General features: G+C 36.7%; 1 long non-coding RNA gene across 1 annotated transcript; it reads left to right on the top strand.

Moving 5' to 3' along the window:
* The first annotated feature begins 9,593 nt into the window (after positions 1-9,593).
* Positions 9,594-12,282, top strand: LOC127096817 (uncharacterized). The gene is made up of 4 exons (XR_007792838.1): positions 9,594-10,065; positions 10,203-10,353; positions 11,164-11,220; positions 12,095-12,282. It is a non-coding gene; the product is annotated as an uncharacterized LOC127096817 (long non-coding RNA).
* The last annotated feature ends 1,704 nt before the right edge of the window (positions 12,283-13,986 follow it).

Raw genomic sequence — 13,986 nt, forward strand, 5'->3', positions numbered from 1 at the left:
TTTGGTGGCAGCAAAAGCATATGATCTCTGAAAAGGTTTCCTGGCAAGGAACATGTTCAGCCTTGGTATGTACAAGAAGAAGAAGACATCATAGTCTTGATGGTGGTTACTTGGATCAGTTTATTTCTGATCTAGGTAAGGAAGTGCATTAGCTTATGCACACTGTGGAGTCAAGAACAAGTGGCAGCAGTCTTGACATCATGGAAACAGCCTTGCTTTAGGAAGTGGAATCCTTGGTATAGCTGAAGGGTTAGTTTCTAACTGGTCCTTCTGAAGACTCATGCATCAGAGTGTCTGATGTCTTTGGAGAAGAAGCAGGGATTCATCAAGGTGTGAACTTGGATGACTTAACTGCAAACCTGCAGGATGGAGGTTGTTTACTCAAATTTGGTTCCACAATAAAGTCTATGAGAACATTGAACTCTTGTTCTGTGAAGGGAGGAAGTTCTTTCAAGTGGTAGAAGAAGGAGCTGAATTCAACAGCTGGATGTCAAAACACAATGTTGTGACATTTGGTTCAACATCAGATTCTTAGTTGGTGAAGTGGCACATCAACTTGAGATAGAAGGGTCTACAGGGTTGTAGATTGGACACTTCAAAAGGCTTGAAGTTCAAATCTCACTTGGAAGGTCAGAATATCTTTGGGAGAAGTCTGATAAACTTGGAGAGGTCAAAAAGTGGCATTTGACTTTTTCATATGAGGATTCATGAAGGAGGTAATCAACCAGTGACATTTGGTCTATCTCAGAAGTGAGTTCGAAGGATCAAGATAACCAACATATGGCAGCTGATTATTCTTGAGGAAAGTCTGAGACAAATTACTTTTGAGCAGAAAAGTAGTAAGTTGAGGACAAAAGGAGATGTCTCTCTATTCATCTCTTGGAGCTTGTGGTAGGAGTTCTAAGCTATCTATGGAAGATTATCCCTTGTAATGGGATGAGAATGTATGTGTCCCAATTTGTGTCTGGCTCTTTTGGACTGAGCTGGTGACTCAGTGATATCTGAAAATTATCAGATGGTGTGCCTTGTTATGTTGTGAGGATGTCCTAACTAATGTTAGAACATTTTGTGAAGTGGTCTTCTGTTTTGGTTAGAAGAGATATTGACACAGAGTGTGGATGTGTTCAGCCAAGAGGGTTGAACAGAGAGTGTGCTCTTGAAGACGTGAAGATGCGTCTTATGTTTTCCATTCATCAAGTGGTCTGGGTTATCTTTGAATCAGGAAGTATGTGAAGGTCCAACTTTGAGATGTTGGATATGCTCATGTGTGATCTCCAAGTTTCAAGAGGAGAGTGGGTTGTTCATGACAGGGGGAGTTCTGTCTTTGTGCTGCAAGTAATCATCAAGCTTGTGGTCTATGTGGCCTCAGATAACTGAGTATGGCACCTTGTTAGGATGATGTGGTGTAAGTCAAGGCTGAGTGAGCAAAAGAATGTCTGACCTGATGTCATGACATTGCCCTGGACATTGCTGTTAGTTCCTTCTGAATCTTAAAGTCATTAGGAATTATGGATGTGGTGTGTCTAATTCTGATAAGCCTGATGGTCACAGTTGTGTGGTACAAGGGGAGTAACCATCTACTGGTGTTTGTGACGTTGGCTTTAGTAGTGCCAGATGTCTTAGGAAATGCTGAATACTGGCAGAATACAGAGAAAAGCCGCGTGGAATGTTAAGACATCGCGTGCAACGTGTCTGACTGCATATATGGAATAGTCTCCATGCACTGGAACTGCTATTTTGGAAAAGAAACAGTCAAGAGCTATAAAAGGTATTCAAAGATAGTCTGAGATTTTGTTGGTGATTCTCTGACTGTTTCTCAACAAATATTAATGAATCTTGACCAAGCATTTATTGCTACCGTTAATTCCTAAGCACGGGCTGGACTATTTAAAGGATGTAATAGCCCTCTTCTTCTCACAAGAGAAACACTCCATTCCCTCTGAATCATGGGGTATGTGAAGGTTTGGGCAAACTGTGCCTGGATCTGGTTTTGTGAGGGGTTCCTTTACAAATGTTTAGCTAAAAAGGGGGAGAGAAATATAGTCCTGAGGTTAAGAATGTACCAGAAGCAAGCTAACTGTGGTTGTGGTAGCAAACAGAAGTTGGCGCAGGCACAAAATCCACCAACTGGGTATACCACTTGTGTCTTGTGATCTGAGTTAAGAAGACAGCTGTGCCTTGTGATCTGAGTTACATTGACTATGTACTCAGCATTACATACTCTTCAGGAAGCTCTCCTGTTGAGGGGAAGGGTCCTGGTACAACTGATTCTTGTACCTCTACTTCCTCATGTACACCAACTTTGGTGTTTGTGGTGGTGGAGTCAATGACAGAGATGAAGAGCATACCCATAATGGGATGTTTTGTCCAGTGTAATGTTCATTTGTTTTAGCTAAAATTTGCCAAAGGGGGAGATTGTTAATACCTTAGGATTGGCATTAATTTTGTAAAACAAATAATGTAATCATCTCTGTTGTTTTAATATGTTGGGTTGAAGAAGTTCAACATCTGGACCAACATGTCATGTACGATGTCACAACATCATGTCTGTGACATCGCACATGTGTAGAAAACTGAATTAATTAATTCAGTATATATTCTGGGATTAGTAAGGATATTTGGTAAATATCCTAACTCCCATGTGGAGGTCTTAAAGACTCAATCAGAACATATATAGGCTCAAAATAAGGAGATATATATGGAGAGATTCTAGGATTGAAGACCTTGTTTGTAGCAGAAATTTTCTGCTGTATTTGTAACAGCAAATAACAAGTTTGCTGCGATTTCTGAAGGCCCAAATCCAGTTGGGTGATTAGGTTATAAATAGCACATTGTAACCTAGTTTTTGTAAGCCTCTTAGAATGAAAATTTAGGGGTGTGTGTGAGGTAAACCTCCCAACCTGTGGGAAGGTTACCATGTGTTTCTCAGTGGTAAAAGCTGAGAGTATTTGTAACTCAAAGCCTGTAGGCAAGAGTGATTTTGTTCTTGAATAAAGTTGTGAAGCAAGTTCAAGGTGTGTTAACATTACATTGTATTTGTAGTGATAGGAATGGAAACTGGAGGTTTCTATCTAGGAGTTCCTAGATATAGATTGCATTGGGTAGGGATTAAGTGAAGAGTTGTAAACGGGGGAGTTTAACTCTGAATTAATACTGCTGATAGTGGATCTTCTTCCTGGCTTGGTAGCCCCCAGACATAGGTCATGTTGCTCTTTACTAGGATTGGAACAAGCGAGGAACAATTTCCTGTGTTTTGTTTTCCTTCTGCATATGTTCTTCCTACTGCCATAACACAGCTGGTATTCCAGTCTGTTTATCAAGATGATAACAGACCTGGTATATAACCTTCTGTTTGATTGTCAATCAGAATGTTGTGACATTCATCAGTGACTGCACATACTGAATAATAGGCAGGTTGATTTCAGTTCAGTATTGATTTAAGTCTGGTCTCCATGAGGATAACAGACATGGCCAAAGGATCACTGTGACACTGTCAAACTGAATGTCTTGACAGTTGTTCTTGTTGGCTGATACTGAAGTAGAGACTGGTTGGTCTTTTCCCAGTACAGCAAATTTAGCACAGTTCGTTTTCAGGAACATAACAGAATCAGCATATGTTCTGGATGTCGAACTGAATGTTGGGACATTCATTCCTAACAGCATGTGCTAAAGTACAGGATGATTAGTTTTCTGTTTCAGTATTTTTCTCAGGCTAATTTGCAGGAATCCAACAACTGAGCTAAAATCCAGGAAACCAACTACTAACCTAAAATTAATGAACCTAACAATTATTCTAATTGTTAGTAATCTAAGAAGTGGAAATTAGATTAATGCGTTCAACCTTTATTTTAGGAAATACAAGTACATGGCCAACAAACTGGAACAATGTAACAGATGATGTCCAAATCACTATTGAGACATCGTGTTGATAACAGTGTAGGAAAACAACAGAAGTGAGTGCTATGACTGATCCCCACTGCACAGAACCAGTTGTTCCTCCATTCTAGGGTGACATAGAAGGAGAGGTCGTGACATCTGTAAACTTGTGCATATTAGTACAGGGGTTAATAACTGTCTTGCTGTATTAGTTACAATGTTGGATCAGATGTCATGACTTGGAGTAGAACATCAGAATTCTGACTACACCAGAATTTCAGAGGGGAAAACCCAACCTTTCAAGGTTTTCCACATACCCAATCATCTTGAGCACATGGGGACCTACGGGGGCTCCCTCAGATAACTTGCCTTGAAAAAGGGCTTTTGAAACTTCAAACCTTTCATGCCTTGCTTTCTCTTGATAAAGCATCTTCAGGTGTTCGATCATATCGAACGCTGCCATGTTCTCATGTTTCTTTTGCAACTCTGAGTTCATGGTAGCTAGCATGAGACAAGCAGTTTCATTAGCGTCATCGACATGCTTCTTATAAGCATCTCTTTCTGCCTTAGGTGCAGAACTAGGAGGTTCCTCTTCAGGAACAGGTTTCTCCAAGACATACAGCTTTCTATCATGTTTGAGGACAATCCTCAGATTTCGGTGCCAATCCAGAAAAATTGTCCTAGACAATTTTTCCTTGTCAAGGATTGATCGTAAAATGTTGTTAGAGGTGTTTGTTGTCATGGTAATCTACATGAAAATAATTAAAATATAAGTATCAATAACATATTTAATTAGGCCTTTAATTAAATATGCTCCCACTATTTTACTCAAAATAAATTACCCTCACAATTTGATTCAGAAAATCCCGTTGGAAGATTTCTAGTGGGTCGAGATCCACATTAAGTCCGCGTAGGCGGATTACACAAAACTAGGTTATTTAGGTAGGAACTCCTTCTAATTGTATCTAATACAACTCTCGAATATTTTAGTTGGGTGAATAACTCCTTATTCCAATCCATCACATGGATCATTTCCAACTCTTGCTTCTAAACATATATAATCTTATTATAATTTGTTTAGTTAAGTTTGACCCATTGTTTTAGCAATTGGATATTATAATTATCCCATCGCACCTTACTAATATAGAACATGCACCTCGCATAGGGGAAACCTACATTATTCGATACTAGTCTTGATGAGTGTTAAAACTTGGAAAGCATAAACTTAATATTTAATTTGAGGGAATTTGCAATTATTCTGATCTCACCGGCTTATTTATCATATAAATCGTCTCTCACATGCATCAACATACATTCACGTGCATCAACATGCATAATGAAACAGTTATGGCCCCTAGCGTAATTGTTCTCCCAAGCCAATGAGAGAACCTAAGCTAACCTAATAACGATCTAAGCTTCTCCAAGCAAGATCTTCAAGGTTGTCCTTCTTTGATATTGAATTCTTCTCTTTCTTCATAACATTACATTACATAAAAGAAACTCGTTTTACATACGAGGGAGTGAGATAAGAAAAGAAGTTACATTAAGAGATTAAAAGAGAGGCACGACACGCAGGTCATATTTTAAAAACCCCAAACAAAATAAAGAAAAACTAAGGCCATAACCGATCACCACAAGACAATAATAATAAACACATTATTATTATTATTAATTTTACTTCTTTTAAGGCATAACTCTTGCGCAATCACAACCCTAATCGCATAACTCTTTGACAACACAACCCTTGTGCCGTCATTAACCCTAATGCACCAATTTCAGACCGTCAAACACATCTCGATTGTTGATTCAGTATGATTGATCAACACGTCATTGCTTCACTATACTAATGTCGGATCAAGAAGCAAACGACCATTGATCGCTCAAAGGAAAACAACCATTAAGTGTTTGAATGAACGAAACATAAACAATGTATCATATATACCGTATTTTGCACCAGGATTACTTATATCATATATATAACTTGATCGATCTCAATTGCATAACCTATGGACGATTGATGTATCTCTGCTTCACCATACTAATGTCGGATTCCAAAGCATAGTCAACATCAATCATCCAAATCATACACTCATGATGCCAAATTTAATTACTCGTTTATTCTTTGATTCATTATGCCTTTTAATCGTATTAATACAAAAAATACAGAAAATAAATTGCTATCAGATGCATGGTTTCGTAAGTGGCTCTGATACCACTGAAGGAGAAGGGCGATCCAAAACGCAGCGGAATTTAAAATTTTCTCCTTTAGTGATCCTTATGAATGGGCATGATCAGTGATATAATCGTTACCTCTTGTGACGATTGAAACCTTTGATGCAGATCTACGGAGCGATCACGAACGTTGAACGATGACAACGCCTCTACTCTGTCCACACGAACGGATTCCTTCAATCTCAGTGCTAGCTGCTACGAATGAAGGCTTTGAGTGAGAGAGAGAGAGAGAGAAAATGAAATTGCAACTTCACAAATGCTTCTACACAAGGGTTCTATTTATAGAACCACTTGTGTGGGCTGCAAGCTAAAAAGCCCACTCAAGTGTATGTGACACATATCTTATAATATGCCAAAATCACTTAAGCGCGTGGTACCTTACCATATTTCGTATTCTGCTTAAGTACACCGTACCTTACGATGTTCTACAATTCACTTAAGGACATCGTACATTACGGTATTCCTTAGTTACTCTATCTCTCATCAATCCATCCTTTTGTGTGTGACCCTGTAGGTTTTCGCGACATTGGTAATTATATTAAATCACGTATTTAACATAATAAACAGTGAGCGGTATCTAGCAACACATCACTGCTACCCAAGACACGAAAATGTCATGTGATCTGACAAATCCTTTTGTGATAATACTTAGGTGTATAATTACCCTTTTGCCCTTATGTCTATATTGAACACAAGGCATAGACCGTGTCATCCTTATCCAGTTCAATATTGGGCCCATAGACATTTGTCCTGTTACGCAGGATGGGAAAATTCCATCTAGGTCACTCATGCCCCTTAGCATGCTTTGTGGAGTACCCATCAACTGTATTTATGGTCATCCAATTACGGACAATGTTTGATCAACAATAAGGCACTCGACTCTACATCTAGGGTCCATAGTGGTTTCAGGTCGAAGGGTGGTATACACCATTATCACCATGAGAATAACTTATGACACTTTGCATAATATTCTATATAGTATTCTCATAGCGGGTCAATCCAATATAAATATTACTCTTAATATTCATACCTATGTTTAAGACTTGATAACTCCTTACCCATGATCCATGAGATGTGATCATCAGTCTATATACATAATAGTCTTAATGCTTTAATGTTATCCCACTTCACAATAAAGCTCGACTACGAATACTTTAAGAATAATGTCCTTATGTTTAATGTGATCTCATGATTAAGTCACACTTGATACATTAAACGGACTAGCTATTCTAGGGACTTTATTAAACAAACATAATAAAGAAAAAGCCTTTTATTATTAATAAATAATTCGATACAAGTACCAAAAGCTATTCTAGGTAGAATATGAATGCATCATGGAAATGAATGGAGGAAATAAATAATTATGCTCGCGGAGGATTTGAACCCTCGTGCCTACGTATTCTCATCGTGCAATGAGAAAATAAGAGCAATCTTAGTTCAACCCACTAAGGCTGAAAAAAAGGAAGATAGATTGATTGCCAAGAGGCAAGGTAGGTTGCTTAACAAGCAAGTGTATGGCACTAACCAATGATGGTGATCAACCACAGGGGAAAATGAGATATGATTGGACTACACACGAGAGGATTTACAAGGAAAAATAGTATAAACATAAGAGGTCTTATAAGACGAGCAATGCGTAAGAAATGATTGGCCTACACACAAGAGGATTTATAAGGCAAGAGAGCTTCGTCTATGCACGAGAGGTCTTATAAGACAAGCAATGAGTAAGAAATGATTGGCCTACACACCAGAGGATTTATAAGGCAAGAGAGCTCAAAGGGTTCACCTAAGCACGAGAGGTCTTAGAAGGAGAACAATGATTTGGGGGTTTGCCAAGGCACAAGAGGACTGACAGGGAAATTAGTGATCCAGGGATTTGTCTAAGCACGAGAGGTCTTATAAGACAAATAAATGATTGGGGGATTACCAAAGCACAAGAGGACTGATAAGGCAAATAATGATTGAATGGGGTGGGCCTAAGCACAAGAGGTATGATAAGGCTCACAATGAATAAGGGTTTTCCAAAACACAAGAGGAATAACAAGGCAAACAATAATTGGGTTGATTGATTAGGATTCAAATACTTGATCACAAAGGGCATGATCGAAAGAGTATGATTAAGGATCCACTAGAGGAGAAATGATTGAAGTGCAATGGTGCTTCACTTGTTGAAGTGTTGAATGATAATGCTTGCTTGAAGACTTGCATGTTGCATGATTCAAATCGTACTAAAGTCTATGAACAAGGGCGAATGCTTTGAATAGCTAGGGCATACGCCGTATGCAAAGTCACTCTAGACAAGGGTATGAGAAACTTCGTCTCATCATTCCTCATTACTTAAGGCTCATAACATGTAACCCTTATCATGATTGACAAGTGTTGTTAGAGGCTTTTGTTATTAATCTTGATGATGCCATGTTGTTTGTTATGTTGAGAAGACTTGACAATTGTTTGATTCGAGTTATGCTAAAATCTATGAATAAGGGTGAATGCTTTGAATAGCTAGGGCCTACGCCCCGTACGCAAAGCCATTCTAGACAAGGGTAGGAGAAACTATGTCTCATCATTCATCATTACTTAAGGCTTATGGCTTACAGTTTGAATCACACTTGTCAAGTTTTAATACCTTTGTTGTGCTTGAGAAGTAGTCCACTTTGCTAGCTATGCTTGACTGATGTTGACTTGAAGTCTTAATCTTGCATTTGACCCCTGAGGTGTTAAGCTACTTAGATTCAACATTTCCAAAATAGCTTGAGCATAATGAACTTGCCATATCAAGTGATCAGGGGTCTTTTGATCACTTGAATAGGCTTGGGGCTTACAACACCATACAAAGGATTTGATTGACCAAAACAACCTTTGGTCAACACTAATCAGTGAGATTGAAATGAATAGTTGAACTATGTACAATACTAACCTATTGAATTAATCATCTAAATAAAATCAGACAATTCTAATTAAGGCCCTAAACAAAGGGAACTTGTATTAAAAATCAAGATTTTAAGCCCTAAGGACAAAATGGTTAATATGCCTAAATGGATTAATTAGGAGAATAATTCTCTAAAACGATATTAATCGAAACTAGTAATCCTAATTATCTAACTATGAAAAAAACCTAAGTGTACTACTTATTCTAAAATTAATTAAAATCTAAAATCTAATTAATATTTATTTCCAAGAGCAAAACCTAATTAAATTAATAGAACTCTAATTAACCTAATCAACCTTGACTAGTTTTGCACCTGATTCGAAAGAAATTGACATGGATTGATTCCTAATTCTCACCCAATTAAACTAATGCAATTAATTAAATCTTAAAAACAATATAACAAAATAAACATTAAAATGATAAAAAGGAAGAACCTGGCCCTAATTGATGAATACAAGGGGGTGTAGGCCCGAATTCAGGATGATAGAACAACAACAAAAAATAGTTGGGCCTGGGAAGCAAGACCCAACACTTTATTAATCAGAAGTGGGTGCGTTGAACCCTGGGGTATGCAGGAACCAAGTCCACTTGGACCTTGGTCCAAAGCCTCCAATCAGACCTGAAGATGGAAGCAAGCTTTTGTCCAACGAGAATTGAACATTGCAGCCAAACATTGATGAATCAAAAGGAACCAACGCGAAAGAACACGAAAATCCCCTTTGAAGAGGATTCTACAATTTCCGTGATTCCGTCGCCGATCCCGCTTGCCTCTGACGTCCACATCATTGCATCCCCACCATAGTTCACCGTCGGGCCTTGTTTACGCGGACTGCATCAATGCGTTCGATCTCGTCGTGGCGTCTAGCTTCGTTTGGGAACCAAGGATACTTCGTGTACGGAATCCCCCACAACATCGACGTCGCGGATTGTGCGTCCTCACATCTCTGCTACCGTATGCTACATACAGAAGAAACGGCGTCGAGGGCGAAATGAAGAACTTACCGAATCGAATCTCCGGTTGCAACCAGGTGCGAATTCTTTCTCTTTCCTATGCCGTTATTTGCTTTCTCTCTTCTCCCCTGCTCCTCTTCTTCTTCTCCAATTCTTCTTCTTTATTCTGAGCGCTTCTTCTTCTTCCTCGCTCACTCTACTTCTTCTTATGTAGTTGTGGTTGTCATATCCATATGCGTGTTGTGAGTGTCGCTCGGTTATGCTTATGAGAGAGTTTGGAATGAATGAAGAACCGAAAGTGCAGAGTGAATTTTGAAGCGGGAAGTTTTGAAGACTCCTTGAAGAAGATCCAATTCTACATTAAGGTATGACTTATATAGAATTTGGAATTGGTTAGAAATGTCCTTGAAATTGATACGAAATTCAGATGAAATGGATTTGTCAGTTACAAATGCAGGATTTGGTTAGAGATTCAAGTGAAATTTTGATTGAAATGTATGTAATTCATCTGTTAGTTAGAAATGAAAAAATTAGTTAGAAATTGAAATAGGAATGAAATTTCAAAATAACTTTTAATGAAATCAATTCCTGCTTCTGTAATGCATTTGCCCCTTTTGAAATTCAATTGTGCTATTAGTTATGCAGTTGAGTTAGTGTAGCTGTTATTTCAAATGTGCAGGTTGTAGGTTAGAATGTAAATTAAATTTTTGTTAGTTGTGTTTGTTAGCTATAGATTTAGTTTTAAACTGTTACCTTTGTTAATTAGTTAAGACTGGATCTGTTAGAAGGATGCTGTTAGAAAAACACTGAATGTTAGAATGTTAAACAATTTGCTGAGTTTTTGTGAAAAATGGGATTAATTGTGAAGAATTAGAATCTAATACTGAGTTGGAACATTTACTGTTAAACTAAAATTTGGTTAGTAGTTAGTTTAAAAGTTGTTAGGTTTGAACAAAATAGTTAAGTTAGCTAGCACTGTAAATTCGATTAGTGCAGCTCAATGAGTGAAAAACCAAATTGGTTTGGAATGGCCTGCGTTTGTGAGTTTACAGTAGGACTCAGTCATCAACTTTGAAATTGGATTTTGTGAACACTTGTTAATTTACTAATTATCAGTTTCAATCTGTTAGTGGTTGGTTAAGAGAATTTAACGGTGAGTTCAAATTGTTTTGCAGGTTCAGTGTTATTTATGAAGCAATCTTGTTTTTTACTCTATTGGAAAAGTTCTACATGTTAGTATTGATTCTAAACCTTTCCATTATAAATTTCACTTTGCCTCTTGGGAAGTTAGTTGAGCCGTTAAAAACATATCGGATGCTTGATTGTTAATCCTTCGATTCAATGAATTGTCATGGAATTGATCAGTATGGAATGTGGATTGACTATATATCCTGGAATGGTTGTATCATGGGGGAAATACTTAAAATATGTATGGAATGGCTTGGAAGTTAGTATTTAATTGGAAGTTAGTATTTAATTAGTTTTAGCAAAAAACAAATAAAATTAGAAGTTAGTTAATTCAAGCCATTGAGTTATAACTTGAATGCAAAAATGTGAAAAACTGTAGGTAAATTGAAATGTTGGATTAACTTAAATGGAATGTGAATTTGAAATTTGAATTGAAATTGAATTGAAGTGCATATGTAATTTGAATTGGAATTGAATTGTAATTTGAAAATTGAATTGTAATTAAAATGTTGGAAAAGTTGGCTTATGTTTGGTTTGATTTGAAGATGAATGTTGCACTTTGAATTTAAAATGTGAGTAAAGATGTTGGAATTTGAATGATTTATGAAATGCTAAATGGTTTAGTATGAAATGTCAATGACTTGGTTTGGTGATTGTTTTTGGAAATGTCTTAAAAACTGAATCGTGTGGTAATAGAAATTACAGGTTTTGTAATTGTTTTAATGGTAAGATAGTTGTAATTAAATGGGATTTGCAAAATGAAAATATGATTGGAAGTTAGTATTTAATTGGGAATGCTAATGTATATGTGTTAGCTTGGATTTTGATAATTGTTAAGGATTGTGATGTATGCTTATGTGGTTAATTTTGAAGTTGTAAATTGATCCTAAATGAATGGTTTTCTCTATGGTGTTTTAGGTGGAGGCAATCAAGCCTAAAATTATAGTCATCCCAATCCAAGGCTAATGTAATGATATAGGACTATGCTTGTATGCATTTGTGATAGAATTTAAATTGTGCATTAGTAGAAATTGTAATTTTTGTAATAATTTGTGAATTGTATTGTAATTTGAATGTGAAATGATAATTTGAATGATTGAGTACAATGTTTAAATGTCATATGAAATGTTAATTGAATGAATGGAAAGAATTGAAAGTATACATTGAATGCAATGAAAAATATTTGGAAAATTGAATGTCTATTAAATAATAATGGAAAATTATGTACGAATGGATTTTATGGAAAGATTTGAATGAAAAGATATGGTGTTTGAATGACATTGAATGGAATTTTGAATGATTTGTAAGGACTTAATGAATGGTGTCTTGAAAATGTTATGGCACATAATTTGAAATGGAAATAAATCGAAAATTGATTAAATTTGGATGCATCAATTAAAAATCAATAGTTAAGAAAATCCAAGGCATAATTAGAATCAAATGTAAATGATCAATGTCATATGGGCCTCTGAATTTGATGTTTGACTTTGGTCAACTAGTTTGACCAAAAAGTCAATAGTTGACCAAAGTCAACTGTGAGGCATAAGTTAGGATTTTTCATATGCAATGCAATCAGGGCATGGTTCACATGAAACACAAATTATTGTTTAAGCCACAATGAATCAGGACATATGGATCAGTGCTTCAGCCAATACCAAAAGACTTAAATCAAAGGCATATGCAATGTTTGAATTAGGTGAAACATCAAACATGTAAGCATGCATATGATGGATGAGTTATGGTTTATACCAAGACTACGATGATAAATCAAGCCACATGGCACCATAGTATCATCCTTCCCTAATTAGGATTTTGAGCCCAAAGCAAGGCCAACAAATGAATCATCCACAATGGGAATCCATAATTAGGGTTTTATGGATCACAAGGTTCACTCGGGACAAAAGCCAAGCATATTTAAGGTTTAGGCATGAAAGATCAAGGTGTTATCTCCCAAGGTCAAACAAGATCAAATTATGTTGTTCACAAGCTTGGAATCTATGATGTTTGGGAGAATGAATGCATGATGCACATGGATGAATACAGATGAATCTCAAGTCATAGGTTGGATAAAATATGAAAAGGGAAGGGAAAATTTTGGGGTACAACTACTGCCCCTATTTAATCAACTTAAACCTGAATAGGCGAATTGCGAAAGCTTCTCGGCTATTCAAGGTAGAAGAGGATTAAATACCAAAGTATCCAAAAAATTGCCCGTTGCGAATGGTTATAAGGTGATATAGGTAAGTATATGGAATATGGAATGGTAGAAATATTCCATGGAGAAATATACCAACCGCAAAGGAGATTCATGATGTGCATGCTATATGTATGTTATATTTTTTATGACGCATGAAGTTATGTATGTTGAGTAGAAACTAGTGGAGATAGGTTATGGGCCTGGTATAGAGACAAAGAGCCCATAAGTTAAACATGAAAGTTCCAAAACACCTTTGCAGACAAGAGGTTTCAATTGAATCTTTTCTTTCAAAAATAAATCATGAGCTCAAAAACTGGAACAAAGTGACCCAAAGAGGTTTGAAAAATAAGAAATGTCATTAATCCTAAAGGTTGGGAAAAAGTCTATCAATCATGTAGATTGAAAAAAGTTCATCAACCGTGAAGGATGGACAAAGATTCAACAACCACGAAGATTGGAAACAAAGGATCATCAACCCTAAAGGTTGGAAAAAGATTCAACAACCACGAAGGTTGGAAACAAAGGATCATGAACCCTAAAGGTTGGAAAAAGGTTTATCAATCCTGAAGATTGAAAAACGGTTCACCAATCACGAAGGTTGAAAAAAGATTCA

The sequence above is a fragment of the Lathyrus oleraceus genome, chromosome 6, assembly GCF_024323335.1.
Source record: "Lathyrus oleraceus cultivar Zhongwan6 chromosome 6, CAAS_Psat_ZW6_1.0, whole genome shotgun sequence".
In the NCBI taxonomy this organism is placed as follows: Eukaryota; Viridiplantae; Streptophyta; class Magnoliopsida; order Fabales; family Fabaceae; genus Lathyrus; species Lathyrus oleraceus.